Raw genomic sequence first — 8181 nt, 5'->3', positions numbered from 1 at the left:
AAGGCAAGAACAATCCCAGGCCATTCTGGGCTGTAAGGTCTATACAAATCCTGAAGTCCTGCTGAATGCTAACTGGCAGCAAGCACCAATTACTGAGTAATGGGCTCTCCACATGCCCTTTCACTTAATAAGTAGACACAGTCTGCACTCACTTTCGGAGCTCAGTTGTCTCTGGTTGTAACACCAAGTGAATGCTTTGCAGAGGGCCAGTCTCACAGTGACTAAAAGCTCAGATTGTTATAGCAAAGTCTCAACCAAAAGAAAGTGCCATGCTCTTCCCAATTGGAGCAGATGAAATAAAGGCTCTTGGACACAGTTCCTATGTAGGAGCCTGCCAGAGCCTAAAAACTGCAACACAATGTGAGTCTAAAACAAAGTGTCATGGAGAGATACCCAGGCTAATTCTGAGGGTGTTAAATTTGCCTGGATGAAACTCTTCATTAGCACAGTGTTATTTCCACCACTTCTCCAACCATTTGTGGTCCCTTTGCCTGTGTCACTGCACAGAGTATATTCACTGTGGTGAGCCGTGGATGGCAGCTGGGGTCCCTCTGGGCAAAGTAATGACATTCAGACCTGGATAAAATTTGTGCTTTCTTTTCTCCTTTGCTTCCTACGAAGTCTCAATTGACCATATATTCTCATTATTCTTTTGCCTGGACAACACTATGTAAATTTTTTGCTGAATTTTGGGCAGTGTGGTCCCTTCACATTTTCTATCACAGGACAGGCCTGACTTTAGCTAGGTGGAGATGCAAACTAGATTTCACTGAATGCTCAAGCACCACATTTTCTCCCCAGATCTTCAAAGGAGTATGCTGCAGAGAAGATAACAGAGATGATCTCTGTGAAATCATGGTGCAAAAAGAAGTTACTGCCAAATAATCCCAAAGCATCTGAGATAGTTTCCACAAAGAAAGCAGCAGGGACTCCTAAAACACAGTTTGTATGCATCCTTATTAGGAATATGACACCATTACTATCACAGCTAACACTATGAAAGGCTGCTGAAATGTTCAAAGGAACTTTGGTAGGTTTATTTTTCTCTTTGGGAAACAAAAGTTATCACTAAAGGTCTTATAAAAAGTAAGAAACTTTGACAACCTTGAGTCTCTGCAGGCAGCAGTTAAATGCAAAAGGTTGCCTCCAGTTTATATCCCTTAGCTGTTTTACATTTTTGACTGAAAGGAGGGTTTTTGTAGTCAAGTAGTTCGCATCATGTTATTGTTTAATGAAACCAGCTGCATAAGTGTAATGCCATGGCCAAGACTTTTTTACATGTAAGCAAGTCAGTGAATTCAGAACCATGGTTTTGCAGCAGCCACGATTTTTACCCCAGGTATTACAGACAAGGAGCCATCTCTGTGCGTGCCAGAAGTGAGAAGCCAGCCACTGCACAGAAGCCCAGCTGAATTTCAGGTGTCCCAAAAGACACATTAAATTCAAGCTTCAGGGATTTGTTACCATACATTTAATTGATGTGGTCATTTTTATCTGAAATTAGTTTCATCCTTGTTTTGTATAGAATGTTCAACACAGTGAGGTAATGATGACTGTCCCATACACACAGTTTAGTTCTATGCCATGACATCCTGTTAAATGTAGTTACCAGGGTGGACTTTCCTTTGGTTTTAATTCTGAAGTGTGTACAGGAGGTGGAAATAGAGCCCACTGACTGCACTAGTTCATTGTGTGAACCAGGCAGCCAATACAGATGTGGAACTCCGTATTCATGCCTCAGCATGGGTATCTCTTCAGTATCGCACCTGCAGGTATTTATATGATCACACACTGAAATAAATGCAGCATGTGTGGGTGTGTAGAGCTGCACCTGTACACATAATGAGACATTGGAAGAAAGACACCAAGTTTTGTTGCAATCTCTCTTGACAACATTCTTGTCCATTTTGTCCTGTGTGTTCTATGTTCTCTAGCTTTGTCCCTGCTGCCGCTGAATCTTTCTCTGGTCTGGACTGGACTGTCCTGTGTACTCACCTCCCTCTCTCATCCCAGGGGAACAAACCTCCTACTTTGTCACTTCCTAACTGCTTTCATTCTAAAGACCAAAATCTGTGAACCATCTGCCCGTCCAACCTCTGCTTAGCATGAAGTAGCTAGAAATGAAACTGTGCAGAGAAGACAATTTCCACACCCTTTGGGTCGGCTTATTTGCCTGCTTCATAAAGATCACATGAGCTTTTCCTATAGGGCAGCTACTGACTGGCAAGTCCTGCTCTGGCACGGAAATATTACATGTCCTGGGATTGGTTTTGAGAGCCCTCTTCCAGACAGGGAAAGGACACAAACCTAAAATCTCACAGGGTTTGTGCAGTGTAGAGCCTAGTATTTAGTATAGTAAAAATATTATTACATCAAAGAGCACAAGGAACACAGACATTGTTCTCCCCATTTTTCAGAGGAGGAAACTGAGCCAAGGTATCCAAGTAAACTGCCCAAGAAAGCATCAATTAGGCTGAATGTTGGAACATCCCTTCTTACATGGAATTTCAAGCTGTGAAGTAATTTAAAGCTCCTTAAGACTGAACATGTGCCTGCCAGAAAGGTTAGACATCACATCATAGGTGGTAACTTAGACTACAAGAGAAAACAGCAAGAAAATGAAACCATTATTGCTATGCAAAAGTTCTGAAGCCACTGGACAGTGACTTAGAAATATTTGGATGTTGTGTCGTAGTTCCACTCCACCATAAAGACTTGATGTATGTGTATCTGTATATATTTTAAGGAAACAGGAATATTAAGAAATATAAGTTGTCAATACTTGACAGGCAGACTCAGCATTTCCTAATTGTAAGTGTAGGAGAAAGTGCTACTTTAGTCTTTAGGCTAAGGGACTTTTGCCTCATAACTGGCTAAATCAATCATTCCATGCTTTAGTTAACACATCTGTATCACAGATAACATCTCAAAGTATTTCCTTCTTCCAAAGGGGAGGGCCCCTCTTTACCCAGTCACAGATTCTGTTTTCCCTTCCCTTCTGACAGATGCTTTGGTGAAAGAGAGATTTGTTTTATGACATTTATTGCATTTGTTGTGCTGACATCACAGAGTCAATGAGAACAAGTATTTATACTTCTATTACGCCTTCATTGAACTGAACAAGGTGTTCAACAGGACATTTTAATTATAATCCCACTTCTAACAGCATGAGTAAAGGTGTTTAAAAAACACAATCAAGCATGAAATAGAACAGTAAACATGCCATTTCAATTACAAAATTATGTATAAGCACATCCTTGCACAGCATAACATTTGAAGACTGCAAGAGATGCTAAAATCCTCACTGAAACCCTGGGAGGTTTTGTACACAGGACTGAAGGAGCCAAAATACTCCTTCCTCACACTCCTTTGTAAATTTGCATTGAATGTTTGACTCCAGAGAGAAATTCATAAAGCCCCAAACTGACAATTTTTTGTAGATTTCCATGGAGAAAAAATAGCCTTGAGCTTTTTCTCCCATTGCACTGTCATGTCAGACACCTGTTCTGTTTGCAGAGCTCTCTTTCACTTCCCAGCCCAACAGTGCTGGAATTGAAAAGCAAATGTCCTGCCAGATCCTTGCACTGTTATCTAGCCCGCCTACCTGTACCAGTAAAATGCTCTCCAGCAGGAAGGTAGCAGAGGAAATACTATTTCATGTGTATAATGACGTGTGACCCACCAGAAACTTCTGGACATCTGTGGCCCTGCTGGGCACAGGAGGATACTGGGCTGCCCTGCAAAGTGCTGTAAATCCCCCAGGCTGCCACGGATGTGATGTGACTTCACCTAGTCCTCGGTTCAGGAAGCTGGTGCAACGCATTGTTTTACTGTGGATGTTCGGGGAACTTTGCTTCCAAAGCTGCAGCCTGCAAACAGCTGTGAAGCTGCCTTCTGATTGCACAGACGCTCACTCCAGGAGCTTCTGAGCGAGTATGGATGATGTTCAGTTTGGCAAATCCCACCCTCTCTCTTCAGTGAATCAACACACACTGCTCAGAATAGTACAACCAGGTTGTCACAGAAGCCTGACAGCTGTGACAGGCTGCTGTAACTCAGATCTCTCCAGCATTCTAAACAAAAGAGAATGTTGGTGCTTCTAGTGGTTAGGGCCAGGGGCAGGACAGCAACGCCAGTTCTGTCCAATATCTTGGGGTGACTGAGACACTGTGTGGAGACAAGTGTGCAGGAAAAGGGCTGCTGAGATGGGAAGATAAAGGTGGATTTGCCAGCTTTCTGCAGCCAGATGAGGATGGGACACTGCTAGGTGCAACTTTTCCCTGTCCTTCAGGTAAACTCCTCTCTCCAAAGCAGCAGAACAATGCCCTCCTGTTTCTCCGCACAGCCCCAGCAAAGAGAAAATTGGAACAACTTGCATTTCTGCCATGCAGATTAGACTTAAACCAATGCTGTATGCATTAAGCTCACAAAGACATCTGGAATTCATAATGTGAAATCTGGTGCTATCTCATGATCTGGACTATTATCTTTTCCACAAAGTGTATGGTTCTGTTTAATAGACTATGTGATTGTCCATGGTATAGAGTCTTCTAGAAAATTCAACCTGAAAAATGACTCCATTACTGTAATTTGATATTATTAACTTTCTCAAAAATTTTATGGTCATTTAAGTGACCCTGAAAATACAGTCAATAATTAGGTGAGGTATGTATCAATATTTAATGAGCTGCCAAATATATATGTAAAAGCATTTAATTGACAAGAAACTATATGGACATCTTTAGGTATTTAATAGCACAGACAGCATTAAAAGTTTGATTGTCATCCCTTTTTTGAAATACAATTTGTTATTCTTTCACTAGCCTTTCAGAACTGAAGGAAAAACTCAGCGTATTTTTTCCATTTCTGGAAGAACCTGTCTTTCTTAAAATGCCAGAGCACCTCATTAGTGGAAGCCTTGGTTAGCTTGTAGATAGCTGGCAGAGGTGTTTTGTTGTGCTTGTTTCCACTTCATTTTTCTCCGCTATTATGAGTAAGTAGAAGTAAAAGCACAGTTTTCATTGCCTTTAATGGGAGCAGAATCTGCTTTTACTTCATGGCTATTTTCCATTCTTCCCCTGGCACTACACAGAAATGCATGCGAGGTGAGATGCAGTAGAGAGGTGACTCAGCGGTGAGAGTTCCAAAAGCCAACACTAAATGCAGATAACATATTTTTTACTAGTTATGCACATCTACAGGCCCTGACAGAAATTTAAGAGAAACCCTATATGGAGAAGTCATTAACCAAGATTTAAGTTTGGGAAACACAGGAAATATGGAGGAACCTAAAATTAAAGGCTCACATTTAACATCTCTCTACTTAAAGCAAATCAGCAAATGAAGCAAAGCTGTGAAGTTCATTAATACTAGAAGAAATGAACATGAGACCTGCCTGATTCCTGAAGCTTCTCCTTGAATGTACCATTTTTGTTAGAGGACAGTTGTGCTGCTTATTCTCCCTTTCCAAACGGCTGGAGCCAGTTCAGGTCTTCCCCAGCTTCTGGATAAATTGAGTTCCAACATCTACAATTGAACAAACACAGAGAAGGTTTTAAATAATTTTCTCACCACCAGATATAACTCAGGGCATAATTATAAATTGGGATCATAACTAGTTTGTCCTGAATAGTTATGAGAGGTAACGATGCATGGGAAGGAAAACATCTCATTGATGAAGAGAACATAATTTTCAGGGTCAGTTTTAGAAAGCCATATATTTTATCTATACATTCAACACAGAAACAAGCATGAATCTTGGCATTTGAAAGGTCAGATTTTAAATTGAAGCCATTGTTCAAACATCTTCCCTTGCAATGAGAAGCAGAAACAGCTAAGGCAAAGCAATCCACGTCTTCCCTTTCTGGCTGTTTTGTGCATGAGGGAGCTGGATTCAGGAGCAGTCTCAGGGCTGGTTTATCTGTGCCTGCCTCAGTAGGCATTTGTTTCTCTTCCCCAGGGACAGGCATGCCCAGAGGATGAAACCTGTGGAGGAGGAGTTCCTGACCATTGCTGCTGGGCATTGCTGAGGCCCAGAGCCTGCACCGTGGGTCAGCGTGTGCTGCTGTGGGGCTGGGCACCTGGAGCACCAGCCAAGCCCACAGACAGGGTGAAGAGCGGTGACATCGGCTCATCAGCAAGCCCAGGAGATGTCAAGACTTTGCAGGCACAAAGGCAAAGAGGGGAGTGGAAAGGAATTAGCTGAGAGATGATACAACTGCTCTGCAGAGCACAGCCACAACGGGAGCTGTAATCACAGAGGAAACAGAGTGTCTGTCTGAAACACTATTTCTGCTTTTTTTTTGTGTAAATATAGGAACTATGACTTCATGTCTCGCACTTCGAGAGATGTACTCTTGGGTTTGTTGTCTTCTATATCAGAGCTCTAAGAAATCCAAAACGTGTCTCTCTATTTCAGTTCTGGCTGGAGGTTAATCTCTAGAAACAAGTAATGTAACATTTCCATCTATCTTTTCTACTCTTTTGGCAGTTTTAATTATACTAATATGCTATGACAATTTAAACAAGACACATCTCAGCTTCTGGCCTGCTCTGTAATGGTTCAGCTGCTACATGTGCTCCAGCATATTTTGCTCAGACAGGCTGGTGCTGGAGGCAAGGGGGAGGCAGAATAGTGCCCTTCTGTCATGAGAGGTTTCATTGCACTGATCATTGTATGTTTGACAGATTCTTTGTCAATGTCAAGTGTCTTTTGTGGTTAAGCCCAGTAAAGCTAAAACAAAAGGTCTCCTAGATATTAGATGTATAGTGACATTACTGAATTCACTTGGAGGCAGTAATTTTTTGTCAGCCTATGAAAAGAAAAATGGAGCTAATGGGAAAACAAAAGGAAGATGCTGGCATGCCTTTTTAGCTATTTTTGTTTATGTCAGACATTGTGATTGACATCTGGCCCAGAACACCCCTTCAACCACTGAGCCTGGTGTCATGAAATAGAACAAAGAGAAATTGCCAGCCAAGAAAACACCACTGGCTCAGAAAGCACAGATTTTTGTTTATTTTCTTTTAAGTGTTTCATTTTCAGTGATCAGTATTGTTACACAAAAGTAGTTCACTCACATGCACCCCCCCATTACTACTTGGACTTTTAAGATTCCTTCATGTTTGCTTTTTTCCTGCTTGCTTGAATGGTAACAGAATGCTGGTTTGGTTGGATGACAGTCTGTCATAACAGTGATGTTTGAGGTTAGTGAAAACTGACATGAAAAATAAAATCCACTGGCCTTTAACCGAAATAGCAGCTCTGGTTTTTGTGGAGTTGGCAGGCAGCATTTTTAAACCCCTTTTACGGTGAAGGCAGTTACAACATGTTTTTCTCTGTATCAAGCAGTTCCATCATGAACTACATTATCTATGTCTGTTGTCATATCAGGATATTGCCTTTGAAGAGCAGTCTGCTGTTTCTTATATGAGCACTGCTCTTTTGAAGTGTCCTAAAAGGGTTAAGGTAATTTTAAGGCTATTCTCCAGGGCCAGGCCAAATACAAAGCTTTAAAATTTGTTTAAGAGTGATTTTAGGGAAATACCAGAGAGCAGAATAGGTCATGCAGACACAACAGCAAGGAGTCTTTGTCACCATTGTTCTACTTGTGCAGCAGAATTTCAGAGACCTGATCAAAATTATGTATCAGCAGGAGGAAATTATTCCTTAAATTTCTAACTTCATCTTGAAAGTATGATGCTGAACATAATAGCAAAATAAGACTTTTCACGAGATGAGAGCAAGGCAGTCCATCAGCCACTTCCCTCCATACACTTACATGCTGAAATCATATCAGAATATTTACCCTAAGAAAACCCTACCTTAATCACTTTAAAAAATTCGGTGGAAGTTGGCCCTTGAACGCATCACATGTTCCTGAGTTAAACATTCTTGCACCATTTTAACAGGGTGCCCTTCAGGAACACTGGGGTGTATTCTCCTGTAGAAGCAGACACTTAACTCCCCTCAGCATTCACAGCAGATATGCTTACACTTCGAGTGGAGAATTTCTCTCTGTCTCTTTGCACAGTGCTCTAAGAGGAACTTTGAAGAAATTGAGAAAAACAGAGAGCACAGTATATTAATTTTAAGGAGATGAAAGCAGTACATGTCATCCCTAAATTTCATGGAAAATGCACCGTTAGTAACAAAGATGAGTAGAAAATTTCAAAATCATT

At 41.3% G+C, this 8181-nt stretch overlaps 1 long non-coding RNA gene across 2 annotated transcripts in view; it reads right to left on the bottom strand.

Annotated features, from left to right (window-relative positions):
* Window positions 1-3273: 3273 nt before the first annotated feature.
* The window catches only part of LOC134555312 (uncharacterized), a 63635-nt gene continuing 58727 nt past the window's right edge, over window positions 3274-8181 (bottom strand). For both annotated transcript variants that reach the window (XR_010081401.1, XR_010081402.1), the window contains exons 4-5: window positions 7825-8047; window positions 3274-5526 (exon numbers count right to left, since the gene is read on the bottom strand). This is a non-coding gene — a long non-coding RNA (uncharacterized LOC134555312). The remainder of the gene's footprint in view (window positions 5527-7824; window positions 8048-8181) is intronic.

Source organism: Prinia subflava, chromosome 10 (assembly GCF_021018805.1).
Source record: "Prinia subflava isolate CZ2003 ecotype Zambia chromosome 10, Cam_Psub_1.2, whole genome shotgun sequence".
Taxonomy (NCBI): Eukaryota; Metazoa; Chordata; class Aves; order Passeriformes; family Cisticolidae; genus Prinia; species Prinia subflava.
The sequence above is the reverse complement of the archived record's forward strand: the minus strand, read 5'-3'. Positions and strand labels throughout refer to the sequence as shown.